Source organism: Protopterus annectens, chromosome 1.part0 (genome assembly GCF_019279795.1).
Source record: "Protopterus annectens isolate FY-2018-M chromosome 1.part0, PAN1.0, whole genome shotgun sequence".
Taxonomy (NCBI): domain Eukaryota; kingdom Metazoa; phylum Chordata; order Ceratodontiformes; family Protopteridae; genus Protopterus; species Protopterus annectens.
Window position 1 is genome coordinate 1,608,020,797 of NC_056725.1, and position 25,257 is coordinate 1,608,046,053.

Here is a 25,257-nt window from a genome sequence, read left to right on the forward strand (position 1 = left end):
CCTCACAAAGAGGATTACTGGCCTCAAACAGATGCCTTACACAGACCGTTTCAAAAACTCCAGCTTTACTCTGTCACATATCGCCTACTCAGAGGCGATCTCTGCCTAACATACAAAGCTATGTCAAACCCAGAGCTATTGGACATGCTCCACTTAAAGAAATCCCAATCCCTCCAAGCTACACGCTCTAGGGACCTAAACCTTGTCACCGCAATAAACAGAACATGCTGGAGGGATAGATTTCTGTTCCAGACTTCCCATACTCTGCAACAAACTACCTATCTATGTCAAATAGAGCTCCTCATTAGCACTCTTCAAGAAATATCTTGATGATTGGATGGGTAATAGGAAATTCACCCTGGGGATCACTTCTGTGGTTCTGCTTGACAGGGGCACAGGAAAATAATGTTCTTGGGTGGCGAAAGGCAGGGTACCTTTTTGGCTAGGCTTGTATAAGCCCTAGGGCCAATAGCCTAGTACCTACCTATGAACCTATGAACCAGGAGCTACATGAGCTGGAGATATTGGAGCACTATAGGGTGGACAGGGACCTCTTGCAGCAAATTATTGAGCTGTGCCAGCCATGCCAGACACACAGAACTAACAGAGGGGAACCCATCCCAGTGGATACCAAGGTATGTGTAGGCCTAAGAATACTAGCTACAGGTACCTTCCAAAGGCCAACTAGGGATATTATGGGGATCTCACAGGCATCAGCATCCAGGGTATTCCACCAGTTCCTGGATGCCATATCAGCACATGCCGGTGAGCACGTATATTTCCCCAACACCCATGAGGCATTGGCCAGTAATATGCAACTGTTCCACCAAATAGTAGAATACCCTGAAGTAGTGGGTGCTATAGACTGCACGCAGATATGCATCAAAGCACCACCCGGTGAGCGGGGTAGGATCAACATCAACCACAAGGGCTTCTCCTCCATCAACTGCCAGTGCATAATAATGAATGTGTGTGCTGGCTGCCCTGGAAGCTATCATGATTCCCACATCTGGCATCTGACGTAGCTGTACCAGAGATTTGCCAGTGGAGACATCCCTTACAGTCACCTAGTGTGGGAGGCTGGTTACGCACTGGAGCTGTGGCTGATGACACCCATCAGAAATGCACACACCCGAACAAGAGCTCCATAATGAGGCACACGCACAGACCAGAATTATAACAGAGCATGTGTTTGGGATGTTCAAGTCATGGCTCTGGTTTCTGGACACATCCGGTGGAGCCTTGCAGTACTCACCAGCTACATATACCCAAATTGTCATCTTATGTGCCATGCTACACAATATGATCCTGTGGAAACAGCTGCAGCAGGAACAGCACAGGCAGGGCCATACAGCCCCCCCCCCCACTATTGCAAAGGCCTACACAGGCACAGAGTGACTTGGAGTAGGAATAACCTGAGCCTGCCCCAGTAGGCAGAAGGAGGCATACCTAGTATGCCCTGGCCTTGGCAAAAAGGCAATGCATAGCACATACACTGACACAGGAGGGACCCAGGGAATGACACCTCTCCCTGACTCGCACATGCAGTAAAAGGGATGCCAAGCATGACACTACCTGTGCTCAACCATGTATAGGGAGTGTACTATGTGCATCCAACATAGGCAGCCCTGCAGCACCACCCTCAATACTGGCACACCTACAAGGTAAGTCACTCAACCTACCAATTGCCGAATGGAGTAGTATGTGTTGTTACCTGTATTTATGGTATGGATGTGAGCATACAAGTGAATCGGGTAGCTGAATGGTATGCTAGCAGATAGTACACAACTATAGTGGCACCATGAGATGTGTAACAAATACTGGTGTCACCATAGTAGCCAGTACTACACAAGGCGACAAAACACACTGCAGGAATTGTGCTGGGCCACATTTGTGTCTATATGACTCACACATCCTAATCAGGGAGGTTCACATACCCAACAACAGTCTCAGCCAGCAGGACAGGTGTAGACAAACACAAACAAAGGCTGTGCTATGGCCTCTGAATGATGCCTATTGGTAACCCCCCCAAAGCCTACACAGACAGATTACATCAGGTCAGGCAGTGGGATACTAGTTCTGAAGGGTAGGAAATCAGAAACTAATATGTAGGTCAAACAAACCTAAGACCTGTAGTACAATGATATGCCTCTAGTCAACATGATAGGTTAGAATACAGAATGAAATTGAGTACCTGACATACCAGCACAGTCATAGCAAATGTGTACAAGTGTCAGGTGTGCTCCCCCATCCTATGTAGAAATGTAGAAACAGTCAGGTGTGCCCCCCCCCAATCCTGTGTAGAAATGTAGAAACAGTCAGGTATGCCCCCCAATCCTGTGTAGAAATGTAGAAACAGTCAGGTCTACCCCCCCAATCCTATGTAGAAATGTAGCAACAGTCAGGTGTGCCCGCCACTCCTATGTAGACATGTAGAAACAGTCAGGTGGGCCCCTTCCCCCAACCCAGCATAGAAATGTAGTAACAGTCAGGTGTGCCCCCCTCCCCCAATCCTGTGTAGAAATGTATAAACAGTCAGGTGTGCTCCCCCAACCCTACTTAGAAATGTAGTAACAGTCAGGTGTGCCCCCCCAAACCTATTTAGAAATGTAGTAATGGTCTGGTGTGCCCACACCTAATTGGATGTACACACGTTGTAACAGTCAGGTGTGCCCCCCCCACAACCCTATGTAGAAATGTAGTAACATGTATGTGTAGGTATAATACCAGTGGAGCACAGATGCCCAGAGGTGGCCAAGGTAGCAGGAAAATTGTAGCATTTGCACAATATGCATGCATGTGTGTGTTAGGTTGGTGTGTGTTTCATATTGTGTGAGAGTGGTCAGTATGTATGCATGTTGAGGTATGACCTGGTGGCCATTGCCCACTACTGCTGATGACAGGGCCAAGTCCTCACAATTGCAGTGCCAAAGAAAATTCCCACCAGTATAACACACGCTAGCAGTAAGCCATTGTAAATGTATGGTGGTAATATGTGTCACCATCTGAAAGATTGACATGGCATTGCTGTTGGCTAGATATACGAGCAGTACACAGGGGAAAGTACCCTAGACATACAGTATATATTGTGTAACTGTGAAATGGACACACCCTTGGAATTGTTCATACAGGTATGCATCACACTTTCTGGTCCTGTAGTAGGGGATACCGGTGTTGTCTGCCTGAACACTTGCAGATCACAAAGGTGGTAGGACTAATGTATTGGGAAACAGCTGATGTACCTGCACATGCCAGCATAACTGGAATACCCCATGCATATCTGTGTGTCAGATGCAAGTAGTGTCCATAGCACACATGCACCTAGCTCACCCAAACACCACCCTCAGGTATCTCTCTGGTCATATCCCTACTATGGGGAATGGGTACAACATGACCCCACCTGTATATAGCAATAACAAAAAAATGCAGCATGCAGTGCAGGTGTCCAATGCAGGTGTGTCCCTAGCCATAGGTAGCACCCTGCCAGCATCCACACCACCTGATCTAGACTGATAGAAGGTATTGGCATGAATACCTAGCATACCTACCCTGTCACTACAGGGGAATATACAGTTTGGTGGTCTGAGACTGTAGGACTGACAGAATGCATCGGCCTGCCACATCTGGCCCGCATCAACATCAAATGGCCCACAGGCCTCTGCCAAAGACCTGTGTCTCATACGTACTGCCAATGCATACTATGTCATGGACACCCAAATAACAACATAACACAGTCCACATAAGCCATATGCAAGGCCATATGAACAAACCACAGTAACATGTCCACCATGTCCCACTGCATGACCTGTGGACCAACACATAAACACAGCTGTGATAGGGTGATAACCTTAGGGAAAATATCAGAATGTATGCTTAATGTATGGAAGAGGATAGAATAACAGATTGGGGGGTGGTGGGAGCATGGGCAGCATGGAATGTGCAAAGTCTGACACAAAGCTGTGTGCATACATTATCCCTAGCTGCAAACACATAAATGGGTGGCTACATACCTGCCCGTACACCACAATAGTGGTAATGTCCTGATTCATGGCCCCTAGTTCTGGGTAACCTGTGTGAATCTGTACAGCTGTGAGGTATTGCCACAGCAATATAAGGCCATACTGTCATGTCGATGGATGTACAAGTATGAGATCCTCTGCCAGCACTCTACCAAGGTGCTGAACCAGATACACAGACCCAGCAGCAAGTGTCTGCAGCTCCTCCTCCTAAATTGCATAACTTACCATGAATATATAGTCGTATGCCCACAATACCAGATACAGCTGCAGTCACCCTTGTCCCCCAAGACATCACTGTGAGCAAGAATGTCCACCTGACAGTACATGAGGACAGAAAACATCACAGTGTATAACAGTACACGTCTGAATATCTCTGCTAACAGCAGTACCATGTAGCTGAAGCAGCACAGACGCAGTCACCTACAGTACACACTATCCCCTGCACAGTTTATCACTATATTGCCAAATGATCAACGGATACCCTGCAGAAACAGTTTGCTACCTGTAGGTATACAACACAAAGGTCTGCACTGGAGTACAAACTACCTGGAATCAATCCACACATTTAATACAGAAGGGCATAATGGGCATGCTCACACACTTAAACAGATGAAGCCCATGTCTGCAAACAACAGTGGACCATACATATCAGGAATTTGCAGATGTTAGTGCATACACTCCTCAGTATGCACCAGTCATGCTTTGCACATACACACTGGATAGGAATACAGACATATATCCAAGGACAACACACTATAATAAGCCAAAAGTAGACTACATAGAAGTGTGGAAGACAGTGACTGTGACAAGGAGCCATCCATTATGATGCCTGTCCCACCCAGCACACAGCCAAATGACTACAACCACATGAGGTATAAATGTCACTCATGGTAGACATTTGCCACCGGTATCCATCAGCATTACAGACTATGTGGTGCAAGTGCTAGCTGTACAACATGACTAGCAGCTATATACACGTACCTGAGGAATATATCCCTGTGTGTGCCCGCATGTGGTGTGTCAACCTCTAGATGAATGGGTTATGGCCCATGCGCACACAATGCCCTCCCCATAGGCCTACTATGACAAGTCTGCTGAGGTCATCCACTTTGAAATACACCTTTGGGAAAGGTGTAGCTCAGTAATCTCCACGGCACTTCCTATAACTGCGTACTGCTGTAGTGTGATAGACTATTTAGGTAGGAGTTCTAATCCCAGACATGTTAACTGTGTGTGTCTCTGTCTATGTAGAGAACAATGCTTTTTAGGCTAGTCACACTCACTACAATTCAAATGCCCTACTTTGGCAAGGCTGCTGATGTCATTCACTGTGAAATACACCTTTGGGAAAAGTGTAGCCTAGTAATCTCCATGGCACATCCTATTACTGAGTAATGCTGTAGTGTGATAAACTAGTTAGGTAGGAGTTCTAAGACCAGACATGGCAACTGTGTGTGTGTGTGTGTGTGTGTGTGTGTGTGTGTGTGTGTGTGTGTGTGTGTGTGTGTGTGTGTGTGTGTGTGTCCCTGTCTGTGTAGGGAGCAATGCATTTTAGGCTAGTCACACTCACTGCAATTCAAATGCTCTACTTTGACAAGGCTGCTGATGTCATTCATTGTGAAATACACCTTTGGGAACAGTTTAGCCCAGTAATCTTTGTGGTGCTTCCTATAACTGTGTACTGCTGTAGTGTGATAGACTAGTTAGGTAGGAGTTCTAATCCCAGACATGGCAACTGTGTGTGTTTTTGTCTGTCCCTGTCTGTGTAGGGAGCACTGCATTTTAGGCTATTTACACTCACTACAATTCAAATGCCCTACTTTGGCAAGGCTGATGTCATTCACTGTAAAATACATCTCTGGGAAAAGTGCAGCCTAGTAATCTTCATGGCGAGTCCTATAACTGCATACTACTGTAGTGTGAGAAACTAGTTAGGTAGGAATTTTAATCCCAAGCATGGCAATTGAGTATGTCTCTGTCTGTGTAGAGGGCAATGCTTTTTAGTCTAGTCACACTCACTACAATTCAAATGCCATACTTTGGCAAGGCTGCTGATGTCATTCACTGTGAAATGCACCGTTGGGAATGGTGTAGCCAAGTAATCTCCATGGCATGTCCTATAACTGCATACTGCTGTTCTGTGATAAACTACTTAGGTAGGAGTTCGAATCCCAGACATGGCAACTGTGTGTGTCCCTTTCTGTGTAGGGAGCAATGCATTTTAGGCTAGTTACACTCGGTACAATTCAAATGCCCTACTTTGTCAAGGCTGCTGATGTCATTCACTGTGAAATACACATTTGGGAACAGTGTAGCCCAGTAATCTCCATGGTATGTCCTATAACTGCATACTACTGTAGTGTGAGAAACTAGTTAGGTAGGAGTTTTAATCCCAAACATGGCAGTTGTGTGTGTTTGTGTGTGTCCCTGGCTGTGTAGGGAGCAGTGCATTTTAGGTTAGTCACACCTACTACAATTCAAATGCCCTACTTTGGCAAGGCTGCTGATGTCATTCACAGTGAAATACACCTTTGGGAACAGTGTAGCCCAGTAATCTCCGTGGTGTGTCCTATAACTGTGTACTGCTATAGTGAGATAAACTAGTAGGTAGGAGTTCTAATCCCAGACATGGCAATTGTGTGTGTGTGTGTGTGTGTGTGTGTGTGTGTGTGTGTGTGTGTGTGTGTGTCTGTGTATGAAGCACTGCTTTTTAGGCTACTCATGCTCACTACAATTCAAATGTCCTACTTTGGCAAGGCTGCTGATGTCATTCACTGTGAAATACATCTTTGGGGAAGGAGCACTCCAATAATCCCCATGGCGCATCCTATAACAGTGTAATGTTGTAGTGTGCTATAGAACTCTGGTAGGGGATCTATTCCCACACATGGCAGGTGTGGATTTTTGTAAGTGTGTTTCTATGTCTGTGTAAGGAGCAATGATTTTTAGGCTAGTCACACTCACTAAAATTCAAATGCCCTACTTTGGCAATGCTGCTGATGTCATTCACTGTGAAATACACTTTTGGGGAAGGATTACTCCAGTAATCTCTGTGGCATGTCCTATAACAGTGTACTGTTGTAGTGTGATACAGAACTTTGGTAGGGGTTCTATTCCCACACATGGCAGGTGTAGATGTATGTCTGTGTAGGGAGCAATGCTTTTTAGGCTAGTCACACTCAATAAAATTCAAATGCCCTACTTTGGCAAGGCTGCTGATGTCATTCACTGTGAAATACACCTTTGGGGAAAGGGTACTCTAGTTATCTCCACGGTGAGTCCTATAACAGTGTAATGCTGTAGTGCGATATAAAAATCTGCTAGGTGTTCTATTCCCACACATGGCAAATATGGATGTTTGTGTGTGTGTTTCTATGTCTGTGTAGGTAGCATTGCTTTTAGGTTAGTCACACTCACTACAATTCAAATGTCCTACTTTGGCAAGGCTGCTGATGTCATCACTGTGAAATACAACTTTGGGGAAGGAGTACTCAAGTAATTGCCGTGGTGCATTCTATAACTGCATAGTGATGTGGTGTAATAAACTAGTTAGGTAGGAGTTCTAATCCCAGACATGGCAGGTGTCTGTGTTTGTCATTCGTATCCTGTGTGGAAGTGGCTGTGAGTGTGTAACAACTGGACTCATTGTAGAGCAAATTTTGCAAATTTCTTTTATGATGGCCCCAGTATATGTCACAATGTCCACCTTACTGGGAAAACAGATGTGAAATAGCCAAGAGGATGGGGGTGCAAATCTATACCCCTACATGTGACATCAAGGCTCGGTGAACAAAGTTATCAACCCTTGTATTACCCAGAGAACACTCTCAATCCATGTCTCATACACACACACACACACACACACACACACACACACACACACACACACACACACACACACACTTGCCTGGGCAACAACCGCTATGTTGGTAGTGCACTGCATATTGCCCACTGATAGTAACCATGGTGTGATTGCAGTGGGCTACAGAGGGCATGCCACCCTGTTCATTAGTCCAATAAGCACATACATGCAGACAGTGCACTTTCCCTATGTTCCCCACTGGACATCTGTAACAACTTTGGTGACATCAAATGTGACCCACAAAGGACATACCATGCCTTAAACACATGCCATGTATGGACAGATGCCACTGACACCAGGGAATACCTGTACCATGCTATCAATCTAGGTGCAGGGTCAACCTGCTGTCCTTTACCAGTTCCTGCCACATGAGGCCAGGACTGGCACATCTGATGATAATCTGTGTACACAACATGGGCCAGACACCCCAGGTACAGTTCCACATGTCACTGTACATGCATGTGGGACGTGTGCACATCCCAGACACTGTCCATGTCATGGACTAAAACACACATACATGGTAAGCAATGCACAGCAAGGGCCACATACAATAGTTACCCAGATGACTGGATGGTGAATACAATACCCACCTATGTGGGCCAATCCAGACACTACACCCCTGAGCCACACTGCAGACCATTGTTATGTGGCCTGATGCCAAGGTATACTCATCACCTAGCCTTGTATAGCTGTCTGGCACAGTCAGCCACTACACACCCATGAAGCAATGCACCCTTGCATGTCAGTACTGGCACCCTGTGTCTGTGTGTGTGGTGTATGATGCCTATGACCACATTCACACTCACTACAACCCCATTGGCATACTGAAGCATGCTGTCTGATGTCAGATACCTCCACATACCCTTTGACCATATAACCTCCGGATAACCTCTGTGGTGCATTTGATACCTGCACAGTACTGTATTGTGGCAATCTAACTAGTGAGGAGTTGTATTTCTGACCCTGCCAAGTATGTCAATGTGTGTGGGTCCCTGAGAGAGTGTGGCTGTGTTGATGCTGACACCTTTTCATGTGGACAGGCATGTGTACTACACCTATCGTATAGCTACCATATCACTGTTGCAGATGTCACTCACCATCACATATACATTTGAGGGCTCCTCAGCATGTATCCTATGTGGCACATCCAATAACTGCATAGACATGTGATAACAATACATAGTCAGTCAGGGGTTTGATACCCTGTATTGGTAGGTGTCTGACACAAACATGCTTAAGTTTTCCTCTCCCACCCCTCCCTGACTTATCTTTGCCTCTATCTGCCTCTCTCACTCCCTCTCTGGTGGATGTGGAGACATACACCTGATTTGCTTAGGCAGCAGCATGTGTATTGTAAGTTATGCTCATGATCAGCTGATGGCCTCTGCATGAATTTCAGCCCTCCTCTAGCTGATTGCATGTGGAACAGCTGTGGTAACATTGCCATAGCCAATTGCATGGAAATACACTCCAATATCTAGGAATACCATGTTGGTGTTGGGCCTTTTCATTCACTCTGAGCAGGACCTAGATCTGTTGTTTGGCAAACAGCATCACATATGGATTGGGTATTTACCTCTAACAACATACACTGTGGAAACAGGCCAACATTGAGGAGGGGGATGTGCCTGACATGACTACAGAATGTAAGTGCTGCTATACTTCATTTGGAGCAATGTTGGTTTAACAGGGTGTGAGAGAATATGGCTGTCTTAAATGTTTTAATACCTGTCATGTCAGTGCTATGTTTACGAGGAAACCCCCATCTGTAGGGTCATCTGCAGACTGGGCAGTGTGTGGTGCCTTTTATTTCTTGTGTTACTCACAGAGCACCTATCTGTGAACCGCAGAAGCATAGTGTGAGGATTGCATCAGTACATGGTAACAATCATGTGAGTTACTGACTTCATATCCCTCATAGGACATATGTTGCAATAAACCCTATTACAACAGTAAATGTATGAGGTTAGCACAGCAACATGTCAATATTGGCCCTGTGTTTGTGCCTTCAGCCACAACTCTGTCAACCTTTGTACATATGTCATGCAGTAAGAGGTGCATATGTTCTGTACACCATATTTATTGACATCATATCTGATAACAAGCCAGTGAGATATCAGACTGCTACACATGTTATGTATAATAGGGGTTATATATGAGGACATAACCTGGGCAATCTGTGGTTGTGTGTACAGTACTGAGGTCTGTGTACTTATGGTGATTGTTGACAGTGGGCGTATTGTCAATATGTACCTTGGCCTGTATACAGACTGTGGTAGATGTCATTGTTCTTGGGCCTGTTCTATCTGATGTTACATGCTGCTCCACTGTATGTTACCCTATCAGCTTACATGTTTGTAGGGCCAAACACACACGTCCCATACCACAGACAGGCATCAGAACACACTATGTAGTGGCCCAGTATATGTAGGGTTTTATTTATTTGTTTTATTTACATTTGTTTACCGGGAAAGTCCGACTGGATGCTGGTCCTTTTTCAGTGGATGCCCAGGGAGAAAAGCTCCACATCATGTACATGATAGAGATACAAAGTTGCAGCAGTAGTAAACAATATAACAGGTTGTTGGCTTTAATACAATAACAAGATATTGATTATCAACAGTATATGCAGAAAATGTTGCAAGTTAAGATAGTTTCTTGTCATTTATAATATTAGTAACAAAGTTGACAGACAAGATATTAAAGTATGTAAAGACAACTAGCTATTTCTGACTGTGGTTAGTAGTGGCGGTGGTATAGTTGGGTTAAGAGTCTAGGTGGGGGGATAAGGGTGGGGGTGTTAGTCTGGATTAGAACAAGAACAAAGCCAGTGCAAATTTAAGTGGAATTTGAGTGCAGTCTTGAAAAGGATGCTGGAAGGTAGAGTTGTTATAGAGGGTGGAAGATTGTTCCAAAGTTTAGATATGGTACATGAAAATATTGCTTCTCCTGCTGAGTTCTTGGGTTTGATAACAGTAACTTGATTTTTGTTGCTTGATCTTAGGGGCCTAGTGGGGTGATAGGGTTGGAGAAGAGTTTGAAGGGAAGGGCTGTCAAGGGGTGGTTAATAAGTTTATTAGCGAAGGCGAGTTGATTAAAGTGAAAGAGTTGTGGGAGTTCTAGCCTAGTTTAGTTCTTTAAGGGAGATACAATGATGGCTGCGGTAGGAGGTTCCAGTGGCAAATTTAGCAATTATGTTGTAACAAGCATCCGACTTGTGTAGGTCTGTCTGTCTAAGGTTGGTAAGTATCGGGGATGCATAGAGTAGGGTGGAGATTAGCTGGGAATTGGCTATGGAAATTCTAGCTGCCTTGATTAGCAATTGGCGGCTTCGATATAATGCACCAAGTTTCTTGTGAACTTTTTTTATTGTGAGAGATATGTGGGTGTCAAATCTAAGTTTGTTGTCTATTTCCACACCAAGTAATTTTGAGTGTTCTGATGGAGAGATGATGGTATTATCTTTGGCAAGAATGTTGAAGTGGGGGTGTTTTGGGTGGCTTTGGAAGGTTGGAACAGGAGTTTTGTCTTAATTGGTTTGAGTAGGAGCTGAGCATTGGATAGCCAGATTTCTACAGAAGAGAATGATTCCTGTGTGATTTGTTGTAGCTCTGGTAGAGTGGGGGCAGAGCAGATGAGAGTAGAGTCATCTGCGTACTGTATAAGAGATGCTAGTGTGGTGGCAGTATGTAGGTTGTTAGTGAAAAGTGAGAATAGCAGAGGGCCAAGGATAGACCCTTGGGGAACTCCGAGAGTAACTGGCAGGTGAGGTGATGTGTCTTTGTCCCAGATTACTGATTGCTGGCATCTGTGTAGATAGCTGTGGAACCAGTTGCAGGCTGGTTGTGAGAAGGAGAAGTTGGGGAGAGTAGAGAGTAGTAGCTCATGAGATACCATGTCAAAGGCCTTTGAGAGATCTTGAAATACGGCAGTAGAGAAGAAGCAATTGTTTTTGTGATGAAGTATAGTGTTGGAGAGCACAGTGGAGGTAGTGCTGTGATATGGCCTGAAACCATGTCGGGATTTGGAGAGGAGATTATTGGCAAGGAGGTAGTTGGAGACCTGGGTGTTGATACATTTTTCAGATATCTTGGAGAGATGGGAGAGGATAGCAATGGGGCGGCAATTGGAGGGGTCAGTGGAGGGGGTGCCTTTGTGCAGGGGAATGATGTGGGATATTTTGCATATCGGGGGAACATAGCCTTCTGTTATGGAACGGTTGATTAGAATTGAAATTGGGTAGGCTAGTGTATCAGATGCAATTTTTAAGTATTCAGAGGGGAGGTTGTCAGCTGTAAGTTTGGTGGGTTTAAGTTTTGACAATAGTCTTTTTATGTTGGAGGTAGGTACTAAGGTGAAGAAGAAAAGAGGAGTGGGGGGTTTAGGGTTAGGATTTGGGGGGCTGTTGTAGGGAAGTGTTGTTTGTTTAGAGATGTTATAGTTTCAGTGAAGTGTTTGCTGAAGGATTCAGCAATACTGCTGGAGGAGGGGGAATGGATGGCTGGGCGGTATCAACCTTTCCTGTGTGGAGGATATTGTTAATAGTGGACCAGAATTCCTTAGGGTTGTGCTCGGTAGAGTTTAGGGTGGATTTGTAGTAGAGGAATTTGTCTAATTTATATGCTTTTTGGCTTTATTGTGCAGTTCAAGGAATGATTGCCTATCTGAGTTATGTTTTGTTAGTTGCCAGTGCTCCCAGGCCTTATCTCTGGATTTCATTAGCATTCTGGTGGTCTTTTGTAACCATGGGGTACATCTGGATCTGACTTTGGCATTTCTTACAGGAGCATGGGTGTTTAGGATGGAGAGGAAGGTACTGTTTAAGAGGTGGACAGCCTCATCTAGGTTGAGGTGTTTTAGTGGTGACCAGTTAACTTTTTGCAGGGAGGGGATGAAGGAGTTGGGGTTGAAGTTGGACTTGTTCTGTATTTGCCTGTGGATAATGGGCTTGAGACTGTTTGTGTGGTGCCGAATTAGGAAAGTGGAGGAGTGGTCACTAAGACTGTCAGGTAAGCAGCCTGCTAGGTAAGAGTGAAGGGCTTTGTTGACTAGGATCCAGTCAAGTAAGGTATGATTGTTAGGGTTTTTGTTGATTTGGGTAGGGGGATTGAATGAGTTGAGTGAACCCATGGAGATTAAGGTGAATGGTTGGGAGACTGTTACTACAGGATAGCCAGTTGATGCTAAAGTCACCGAAAATGATGGTTTCCTGGGGTAGAGATAGAGTAGCCCAGCTCAGGAGATTTTCTAGGGGTGTGATATTTTGCTCTGGTGAGGAATAGCATCCTATGATATTGATTGTTTTGTTTGTGTTTAGTTTGAGATTGGCATAAAGGATTTCTTCATTGCTATGGTGAGGGGCAGATGAGTTCAGGAGTTGAATATCGAGGTGGTGTTTAAATATCAATGCTACACCACCTCCTTTTTTGGACAATCTGTCTATGCGAAGGATGTTGTATTCAGATAAAAGTATTTCTTCACTTGTAATGTGAGGTTTGAGCCAGGTTTCAGTGATGAGGAGAATATATGGGGAATATATGCTTATACTGGCGTGTAGTTCTTGGATTTTATTGCATATGCTTCTGTTGTTTAGAGACATTATAAGTAGGTCTGTTGTTTTCTTGTTGGCTAGGAGTTGAGTTGTGGGGGGGGGGGGTTGCTAGGACTTGGGTTTGTGGTTGGGTTGGATTTGGGAGGACCAGAGTTTGGATGGATGGATGTCTCCAGCGAGGGCTAGTTTATAGAGGGTGTTTAGGATATGTTTTATATACATAGTAAATTGCTTATGATATCTTAGGGATATTTAATTTTTGAGTATGTTAGGTGTTTGATAATGGAGTGTGTGTAATGGGAGGATAGTTTTCATGGCAGCGGTTGTGTAGTTATAGTGTAAATGTTTGAGGGAGGGTGTTAAGCGAGTACAGTGGAAGTTGTTGGGGCATGTGACTGTGGAGCCTTGTTAGGTGTAATGTGAGCTAGAACTACGCAGGTTAGGATTGTTATTATATTAGGTTGTAGCATGATTGTGTTGGATGTAGGGGGAGGGGGTGAGTAATGTTATAGCCTAATTGCCGGCAATTAGGGGTGGGGTTAAAGCTAAGAATAAATGTAGAGGTAATGGGGGTGTGTGGGTATAGGGGGCAGGGACGGGAGTGAAGTGAGCTTTGTGAACGGAATGGGCTAGAACCTCCCAGGCTAAAGATTGCAGGGTAAGTGTCTAAATAGCCAAATTGTTAGGAGTTATTAGAATCTATTAGGGAAAAAACAGTCTATAGACCTGCTTTGATTAATAATATGTTTTGTGCTAGTCACCTGATTAGTAGTGCGTTTTGTGCCTTACAAATGCACTGTTTCATTTTCTTTGCCAAATAAATCATTTGTGCAGATTTTTGTTACCTTAAGTTCATTTCTGGCCCTTTTTTTATTTGTCTGAGCTCCATTTCACTGAACCAGCTCGATCTGCCTTCACCTTCAACTTTGCACCTCATGGCTTAAAGAAATTGCTCTTTTAATCCAGTTCTGACGCCATGTCACTCATCTTGTCAGGATAAAACAGATGAACATTCATGGGTTCAGTTCAAGCAGCTTTATTACACACAAAAACATCAGAAATGAGGCTTTGTAACTTAAACTTAAATAAACTTATAAACAGACTGACTGCCACACTCATACATGTTAACACTCTGGCTGTTCTCTCAAAATGGCACTGCTGCCTGCACATGCTCACTATTTATATGCACATGCTTACATCTGGAAATGCTTCATAAAGGTACATACACACGCTCTGATCTACAGTAACCTCCTTCCCTCTAATTGTAAAATTGAGCCAAGAAGTACTATGATTTATTTCATTAATAAATTCTTTAAATAAACTAAATTCATTACCCCAAATAAAAAAAAAAAACAAATCATCAATGTAAGGCTTATAAAATCAAACATTTCTTAAACAGGGGTAACTTGACCAATAGTGTTTCCTCCCACCAACAAAGAATTAAATCTGTAAATGCCGGTTCAACCTTGGCACCCATTGCTATCCCTGTTTTCTGATGAAAGATTATTTTATTAAATTCAAGAAAAGTGTTCTTCAACACTAATTCAAGTAATAACATTACTAAATTTTAACAGTTTTTCTATCTACATGTCCTATCTTATCTAAATATAGTCTAACAAACTCTAACCTTTCATCCTGTTTAACATTATTATATAATGAATTAATATCCACAGTACGTATTACTACTTCATTACCTATAAAAAATGTATGTTTTAAGATGTTCTAAAAAGACCAAGAATCTTTCAAATAAAATGAACTATTTTAAACAAATGGAAAACTATCTAAAACTAGAGATATAAACTGTCTTGTTTTTAGGTGAAGTAACAATTTGTCTAAAATGGGGAATTTGTTCATCTTTATGTACTTTGGGGATGCCGAATAACTTGCCAATTTCTGGCTGTTCAATATTGAGATAGTCATAGATGTCTAAATCAATAAAACCTTGATTAAATAAATTAAATAATGTTTTGTTAATTTCATTTTTTTTAACAAATTCCTTACTCACTTTAACTTAACTGTCAGTATTTAATAACTTATTGATTTCATCCACATATTTATTATATTTCATAATGACCATCACACAGTCTTTATCGGCCCTCATGAATCATAAGTTTTTATTTTGTATTAAATTATTCAAAGCCACCCTTTCATTATCACTTAAATTAAAACACTTGTTCTTACTTTTCTTTTTACCCTGCCATCAAAATCACTTTCACATGTCTTTGTAAAACATTTAAAGTATTAACATGTGGGGGATTGAATCTACTGGGTCTTCTAATAACATTCTCAAATAATCCAAAATTAGCAGGGCAAACACACATACTCCAATAAAGTAATGCTCCATTTCCCAAGTAAAAATCATGCCAAAGAAAAACCTTCCAACAATAAAACCAAAATCTTAGAAAGAAAGTAAAAAAAAAAAATACAATCTTTACATTCGCACAAATAAAATGACCATGAAACAACTAAAATCAATAAAAAGAAACTTAGCCATGACATAAAACAGCATCATAACTAAAAAATGATCTCACAAAATATCAGACAAAGGATGACATTAAGTCAAGAAGAATAGCTAGAGTTAATATCATATTCTATTGTTACCATAAGAATCTATTATATTTATATACTAAAATTTAATGAAGAAAAAGTTATATATTTTGAAAGCACCTTTACAGGAAGCTCAGATAAAACATTTTAGCATTTATTAAGATATGATTCAAAGAGATAAACTGTGGCACTTAAGGTAATATGAAAGTCAGAAAGAAATTATATTTTGAGCTTTTCACATTTTCTATCCTTTAGAATATATTTATAATACTTAAACCCACTATATCAGTTTTTCATTAAAGGATTTATATCTGTTTATATAGTGAATGCTTGTTTGCAAAAACAAGGTAACTGTAGAAGAAAGAGAAGGAATGAACGGAAGAAAGAGAGATAAAGGGAAGAAATAAAAAGCAAACAGATGTTAAAGTGCATATGTAAATCAAGTGAAGTTTATTATAGGTTCATAGGTTCATACTAGGCTATCTGCCCTGGGGCATTTATAAGCCTAGCCCGATTGTGTTTGGCTTACGCCACCCCTTGATTTGAGTATACTGTGCCCTTTTTAAAGTTTAGTTTACTGTGCCTCTGTCTAATAGTGACATGGAAGTAATCTCTGGGACAAACCTACAATCCCTTATCCACTCATCAAGATTCTTCTTGAAGAGAGTCAGTGAGGTGCTCTGCCTAACATGAATTGGAATTCTATTCCAGAGCGAAGGGAGCATCTGGGTTATGAATCTGTCCCTCCAGCATGTTCTATTTATTTCTGTGCTGAGGTTCAAGTCCTTCGAGCGTGTGGCTCTAAGGGATTTAGATTTACTGAGGTGGAGCATGTCCATTACTTCTGGGTTGGACATAGCTTTATATGTCAGGCATAGATCGACTCGAAGTAGGCGGTATGCCACTGAGTAGAGCTGGAGTTTTTTTAACCAAGCAGCATATGGCATCTGTTTGAGTCCCTTGATCCTCCTGGTGAGGTACTTTTGGGGTCTTTCTAATTGCTGCATGTGTCGGGTAAGGTAAATCTCAAAGGGGACATTGTATTCTATGATGGGCCTGATGAGGGATGAATAAAGGGGCACGATTACCTCTCTTGATCTAGATGTGAATCCTTTCATGATGAGGTGGGCTATGTAGAAGGTCTTTCTAACCACTTTGGCAATGTGGTTGTCAAAGGAGAGATTGCTATCAACTTGCATCCCCAGATCCCTAATTACTTTCTCTGTACTTAATGGGTTACCACCTATGTGGTAATTTGTGGGCACATTGTTTTTGCCAAAGGGTATGACTATACACTTTTTGGCATTTAGCTTTAGACCATGGCTCTGGCACCAGTTATCCGTCTCTGCGAGACCTTTTTGAAGGATGTTTGTGTCAGCTGGAGAGTCAATTATGGCACCCAGTTTGCAGTCATCTGCGAACTTGGTGAGCCATAGTCCTCCCACGTTGGCCTGTATCTCAGAAAAGTAAATACCGAACAAGAGAGGTCCCAGGACAGAACCTTGTGGGACACCACTTGTGACCAGTTTTGAGTCTGACATGGCTCCAGCAACTCTGACTCTGTGGGTTCTGTCTTTGAGCCAGTTTGTGACCCATCTTGTGACATAGGGGTTTATATTTAGGCTGGATAGCTATCTATGATGCCCGAGTGGGGTATTGTGTCAAATGCCTTTGCAAGGTCCAGATAGGCTGTGTGGACTACCTTCCCTTTATCTATGGCCTTGGTGACTGTTTCGAAGAAGTCGACCAGGTTCAAAAGGCAGGATCTGCCCTTGACGAAGCCAAATTGGGTAGGATCTAGTGTCTGTAGGTCCCCAATGTCTTTGTTTATGAGTTCCATGATGATCCTCTCCATAGCTTTGCAGACTAGGCTAGTCAGGCTTATGGGGCGATAATTTCCAGGGTCCATAGAGGCGCCACCTTTGTGGAGTGGGACCACTGTTGCTGTACGCCATTCTTTGGGCACATATCCTATAGTGAGGCTGAGATTGTACAGCAGTTTTACTTGAGGGATTAGTTCTTCTTGGAGTTCATGTAGGATGCAACCCGGGATGCCATCTGGTCCCATGGAAGCAGTGTTTTTTGCTTTGGAGAGGGCGGCCTTCACCTGAGCATCAGAGATGTTTGGGAGGCTGCACTCTGCCGGGATAGATACTTGCTCTTTTGGGGGGGAGGGGGTGGAGAAGTTTGCACTGAACCTGTCTGCCAGGATATTGGCAATGTCTGTGGGTTCAGTGTATTTTTTGTCATTTAGAATCAACTCAGAACAAGTCTGGGAGTTGCATCCCAGGTTCCCAACATAACTGAAAAAAAACCTTATGATTGCCTTTAGTGTCCTGTGCAATTTTTCTCTCGAAGCTGGCCTTGGAGGATTTTATGAGGGATCGTAATTTTTTGCTAGTACTGATCAGAGATGCCTTCCCTTTTAGGGATTTTGCTTTATCATGTAGTAGCTTCCTCCTTCTGTTGTACAGTTTATTTATGGCTGGGGTCCACCAGACTGGACGCCTGCCTTTGGATGATTGGGTCTTGATTTTGTTTGGGATAGCATGATCCATGCATTCCTGGAGATGTCCGTAGAATGCGTTTATATAGCATTCTGCAGTTTGGGCTGTAGTTTCCACTGGCCCTGGGGCCTAGAAGGATTCCACTTCGGTTTTGAGAAGTGTGAAGTTCACTTTTGAGAAGTTTTTCACTGTGGTTTTCTGGGCTGGGGGTGGGGTCGGGATGTGGATATCCAGTGAAATTAATTTATGGTCTGATCTTACCAATGAGGGATATACTTTTGGTATGGAGCATAGAGTCCCCATGTTGGTAATGATCAGGTCTAGTATGTTTTCCCCTCTTGTGGGAGTGGTGACTAGTTGTTCCATAGCATTTGAGTTTATAAATTCCAGGAACCTTTGGGCTAAGGTGCTGGGGCTTGAGTAATGCTCCCAGTCTATGTTTGGGTAGTTGAAGTCACCCAATATAATGGTGTTCGGAGAGATCTTCATGTTCTCCAATGTTTTCAGGAAAGCCGAGTGGGATTCCTGACTTTGAGAGGGTAGTCTGTAGGATGCTATAAACTGAAAAGCAGTCTTGACCACTGTCAGTTGCACATGGATGGTCTCCGATACTTCGTGCAATGCCACTAACCTGGATTAGATATTTATTTATTTATTTAAGTTTGATGACCGGAGAAGTCCACTGGGCCAAGAAGAGCCCATTTTCAGTGGAGGCCCAGGGAGAAATACTCCACAATAATTGCAAGTTACATTTCACATGTTACAAAATGACATAGTTCATATAGCTAATTAAACATTTACATATAAACTCCATGATATTTGCAACTGGCTCGTCACAATGTTACAAAAATGAAAAGACATAATTCAATAAAGAAATTTCATCATTTACATAAAGTGAATATTTTTGTTATAAACTCAATTGTAGGTTTAACATTTCAAAATATATAGTTACTAGCCTTTAGTAGGTTAGGAAAATATTATGCATGGAGAGGGTAATATTATACTTAAGACTGGAGAGTATAGTACAATAGATATTAGTGATAAAATTAGTTTTTAGTAGGAGGAATTGTTTTGGTTACGATGAAGTAATAGTAGAGGTAGTTGGATGAGTTAGTGCAAGGTGGAATCAGGGGGAAGAGGGGTTTAAGTTGGAGTGTGGCAAGGGCATTCCCATTTAAAAGAAAGATGAGAGCATAGCTGAGTTTTGAAATTTGTATGGTTAGGTAGGTGGCGTAGGTGTGTGGGGAGAAAGTTTCACTGTTTAGCTAAGGAGTGAGACAGCAGTAGATGGCCAGGAGGTCTCATACAGGTTTGTGGATGTGAAGGAGATTTTGTTTTTTGAATCTGAGTGAGTGGGTGGGAATGTAAGGTTTTAAGGAGGTAGTGAGATCTGGGCAGTTGGCAGGTTTAAAGATTAGCTTGTGGGCAATGGTGAGTTGTAGGTAACTGAGGTAGTTGGGTAGTTCAAGCCAGTTGAGGGTGAGGAGGGAGTGGCAGTGGAGGGATGAGTTTTTTGAATTAGTTACAAATCTGGAGATCTTAGGATTTTGGACCTTTGGAGATATTAGTAAAAGTGAATCATTATAGGTTCATAGGTTGGTACTAGGCTATCTAGCCATAACAATTCCCTGGCTATTTCTTCCCACAGTATTTACTTCCCTGGACCCCTGTCCAGCAGGTCGACTGATGTGATCCTTGGGGTGAATTTCCTATCTCCCATCCAATCATAAAGGTTCCTTTTGCAGAGGGCCAAAGAGGTTTACACTAAGTAGCTATAAAATTTTGAAGGTTGTAAAATAATAATTTAAATCAATTTTAGTTTTCATGTGTAGCAGCTATATTTTCCCTTTTACAACTTGACTCAATTAGCGCATTTGTTGAGGAAAGTATAGTACTACCATATATATATATATATATATATATATATATATATATATATATATATATATATACTATAAAATTATTATTTAAGTTAAACAAAAAATATGTATTTGTCATTTTATTTCTTCTTCTTCTTCTTCTCAGTTGTCTTCCATCCATGTTTTCCTGCATGTCTCCTCAAATAACTATTATTTCAATCTATTTCTTCTGATTGATCTAGAATTTTGTTTGTCTTTAAGAAAAGACATAGCTGATTCCAAAGTTTCAAATATTTTGATTTCATCTGTATGAAATACTTTAAGTCTAGCTGGAAATAATAAATGTACTTTAATATTTCTCTTTTTCAGTTCTCTCATTAAAGGAAGGATACTTTTCTTTTTAATATTAATGAAGTTGAATAGTAATTTTCAAATCTTACTGTATTTTCATCAAACTTAATTGGAAAATATGACCAGTTTTTAATATAAGTTCCTTATCTTGACAGGGGAAAATATCTTACAATTATGGCTCTTGGATTTGTATTTTTCAACAATGAAGGAACCATAAGTGAGCTATATGCTCTTTTGATACCAAAAGACAAAGACTCAGTAAGTTCAAAGTCTTTGGAAGCCAAGATTTAGAAAATTAACAATGTTTTTTTCAGCCAAACCATAAATGTGAATCTTGTTCCTCCTAAATCTGTTTTCCAGGTCATCTATTTTGTTTAGCAGAAAAGTATTTTGTTTTAATAAAAATTCAAGACTATACTCATACTGTGATACTCTTCCTTCTGTATCATTTAGAGCATCTTCCATACCAGAAATCTGAGTTTTCTCATGTTTTATTATTTCATGTAATTACTCCATTTCTATGTGCATTTTATTTAAATTACTTAATTTCCATTTTATTCATTTTTATCTAAACTTATTGTACGTTTGTGAGAAGTGACTGTAGCTCTTTCTTTGATGACAAATCCTGTGAGTTAGTTTTTGAGTTCTCATTCGGAAAAAGTAAGCAGATATGTTTTTGTTAGCATAATGATAGGAATTAGGATAGTAAACAATGTAAACTCCAAACAGTATCTTCCAAAATCTTGAAAAGAAGATATTCCGCACAAATTAGATATTTAAGATGTCATATACTTTACACCTCCCATCAGAAATATAATTCAAATAGCAGAGGAGAGAAACTAAGCAGTTAGCCTGTCACTGTCTTGGACATGTCCCCTTTTCCACTTTCTTCATGTTGCCTGAATACATAACATAACCTGTTTCTGTTTTAAGTTTTCCCCTTTTGTATGCTAATGCTCTAATTTTTCATTTTCTCAAGTTCCCATATTGCCTCATATATTTTATCACCTTTACATCTTGTACTGTTTTTCCTTTTTCTTTTCTTACCTTAAAGTCCTCAGTCATTACTATTGACATGTTCACAATCATATTTATATATTTTTTAATTCTTCAAATATTTTTCTCTTTGTTTTGCATATAAATCCCACTGATCATATAATCGTTCATCCGCATACAGCTTTATTTTTTTTTTTTATTTAGCACATCTTGTATCCAATAAACATAACACAGCTATCTTTTTCTTTTTTCACTATTCAAGGATCATTAAATCTGTCAATTAGATTTTTATACTGTTCACACATATATTCTGTTTTAGCCCTAATGACCTTCATTCCTCTCTTCTCTAAAGCATATCTCCACCTCTCCAGGGTCTCCTCAACCTGTTCCCTACTCTCACTACATATCACAATGTCATCTGCAAACATCATAGTCCATGGGGCCTCCTGTCTAATCTTATCTGTCAACCTGTCCATCACCACTGCAAATAAGAAAGGGCTCAGAGCTGATCCTTGATGTTATCCCACCTCCACCTTAAACGTATCTGTCACTCCCACCACAGACCTCACAATATCACACTACCCTCGTACATATCCTGTACCAGTCTTACATACTTCTCTGCCACTCCCAACTTCCTCATACAATACCACAACTCCTCTCTAGGCACCCTGTCATATGCTTTCTCTAAGTCCACAAAGACACAATGCAACTCCTTCTGACCTTCTCTGTATTTCTCCAACAACACTCTCAGAGCAAATATTGCATCTGTTGTGCTCTTTCCTGGCATGAAACCATACTGCTGATCACTAATCATCACCTCCCTTCTTAACCTACCTAAACTGATTAATTTTATCCCTCTGTAGTTACTGCAGCTCTGGTGAGGATGCAGGGAGCAGAGTTGGTAAAGGTGGATGAGTTTAAGTACTTGGGATCAACAGTTCAGAGTAATGGTGAGTATGGAAGTGAAGTGAAGAAGAGAGTACAGGCAGGGTGGAATGGGTGGAGAAGAGTGTCAGGAGTGATTTGTGACAGACGGCTACCAGTAAGAGTGAAAGGGAAGGTCTACAAGAGGGTAGTGAGTCCAGTTATGTTATATGGGTTGGAGACGGTGGCATTGACGAAAAGGCAGGAGTCAGAGCTGGATGTGGCAGAGTTAAAGATGTTAAGATTTGCACTAGGTGTGACTAGCATGGACAGGATTAGGAATCAGTATATTAGAGGGTCAGCTCAGGTTGGACAGTTTGGAGACAAAGCAAGAGAGGCTAGATTGCGTTGGTTTGGACATGTGCTGAGGAGGGATGCTAGGTATATTGGGAAAAGGATGCTAAGGATGGAGCTGCCAGATAAGAGGAAAAGAGGAAGGCCAAAGATAAGGTTTATGGATGTGGTGAGAGAGGACATGCAGGCAGTTGGTGTGAAAGAGCATGATGCAGAGGACAGGAAGAAATGGAAAGAGATGATCTGCTGTGGCGACCCCTAAAAGAAGAAGAAGACTGTTCACATTTAGTCCCCAAATACCTAAATCATACCCATTCCTTTTGGCATCTTTTTTCCTCCAGTTCTTATTTTTATCCTTCCCACCTTCCATCAGATAGATTTAACTTCTTGTTACTCTTGTTATTAATTTATTTCCAAGCAACAATCTTCCTTTTCTTCACAGTTTATATCTGAATCTTGTCTACCATTAGTCCTTCCCTATGCTCCATTTTATTTCTTTCTCTTTCTTCCTCACTTACGTCAACTATTTTGCTTTCTTCTTGAATATTGTTCTCTACACATTGTCTTTCCTCCCTCTCAGTGTCTTTTTCATGTACATGTTTTTCTTCCAGCACATGACAATTTAACCAAAAGATGGATAGACATTTTGTACAAAATGGTCTTCAGTTTCTAGCAAAATGACCTTACTTTACAAACTGCCCACATCTTCTTTTTGTATATTCCTGAACCAAATTTGTTTTATCCCCACTGTAAAAGCAAACCTTCATTTAATCTCAATACCTAACATTTGTTCTTTTTCAATTTACTATCCATGGCCAAATTTCCCCTAGTTAGTATGAATACCATTTTGGATGTCCCTTGAAAAGACAAATCTTGCATGTTGGGACAAGCCCATTCAACAAAGTGAAAATAAAGCAAATAAACAATTGAAATGAATATTGCATAAAGTTAAATATAACTATTAAGTTAATTAAAAATAGCATCTTTCATTGCTAATTCTGGGGTTCTTCTGGCATGTGTTTTATGTATAGTCAGAAAAATGACATTCTGACAGGACTGCTGATGAGAAAATAATATATACAGTCTACAAGAGAGAGAGAATGGCTGCAATCATTTACTAGAAAACCAATTACTATCTCAGAGTCTCACTTCTAGGATATATTCTGCATGTACATACCAGTTTTTGTCACGTTATTAGAAGATATCTTAGTACAGTATTGGGAGACACTGCCACCCTCTATACTGGCAAATTACAGAAGAGCATTGCAAACTGCATGAGAGCCTCTTTTGGTGAGCCTATACCCCTTTTAAAGTTTAACTGTGAATTTACCTACTCTGGCCATTGTACATGGCTCTGTGCTTCACTGAAGCTTCATGAGTGGCCTGGCTCAAACCAACATGCCACCCCATGACTCTTCTAAAGAGGGATAACCTGGCACAGCCTTGTTATTTCTCCATTCCACTGACAGTTCCTACAGATGCTTGGGCTGCTAAGTGAAACTAATCTGCCTTGGTCATAGTTTACCATCAGAGATACTGCATGATTTCTGTGTTTTGGCACATACTTTTGGAATCAACAAGGCTTGGTAAACATTGGTGCTGTGTGCTATCAATCCCCAAATGCTGAAACATTTTATGATAATGAGTATAATTAAAGATATATGGTGTTGAAGAGCAAATTGTTGGACTGCAGATGTGCAATATTCTGAGATGGTCATATATATGGGGTTACCACTACACAGAGAAATAGAAATAGAAGTAGCTGCTTGATAGCAAGGAATGTTTATCTATTTTAGGTCACATCACTTGTGTCACATCACCTTTTAGGGTTGTATTAAGTATATGCCTGACTATTATGCTCCTGACACATTTTGATGAAGATGAAGATTTTCACAAACGATACTACTTGTATATCATAATATTGATTATATTTGTAAGGCCTCTATTGGAAATCACTCTATATAGTTTGTAGTACTTCTACTGTAATGCATGTTGTTGGCATCATTTTGAGACACTGATGCATATTTTCCTCACACCTATGATATCCTTAGCATTGCTGTATTCTTAGTATAGAATGTTGTTTACTGCTGACAACTTCCGGGGATATTAAGCTGCATATCCACCCTATCCAAAAGTAGTTACATATTTCTACGACTGTATGCAAAAAGGAAACACTGTAAGTTCTGATAGAAATGTTTTTCCTCCTTTCTCTCTCTGTATATATCTATATATATATATCTATATATATATATATATATATATATATGTGTGTGTGTGTGTGTGTGTGTGTGTGTGTGTGCATAATATGTAATGCATGTATGTATGCATGTGTATCCAAACATCCACA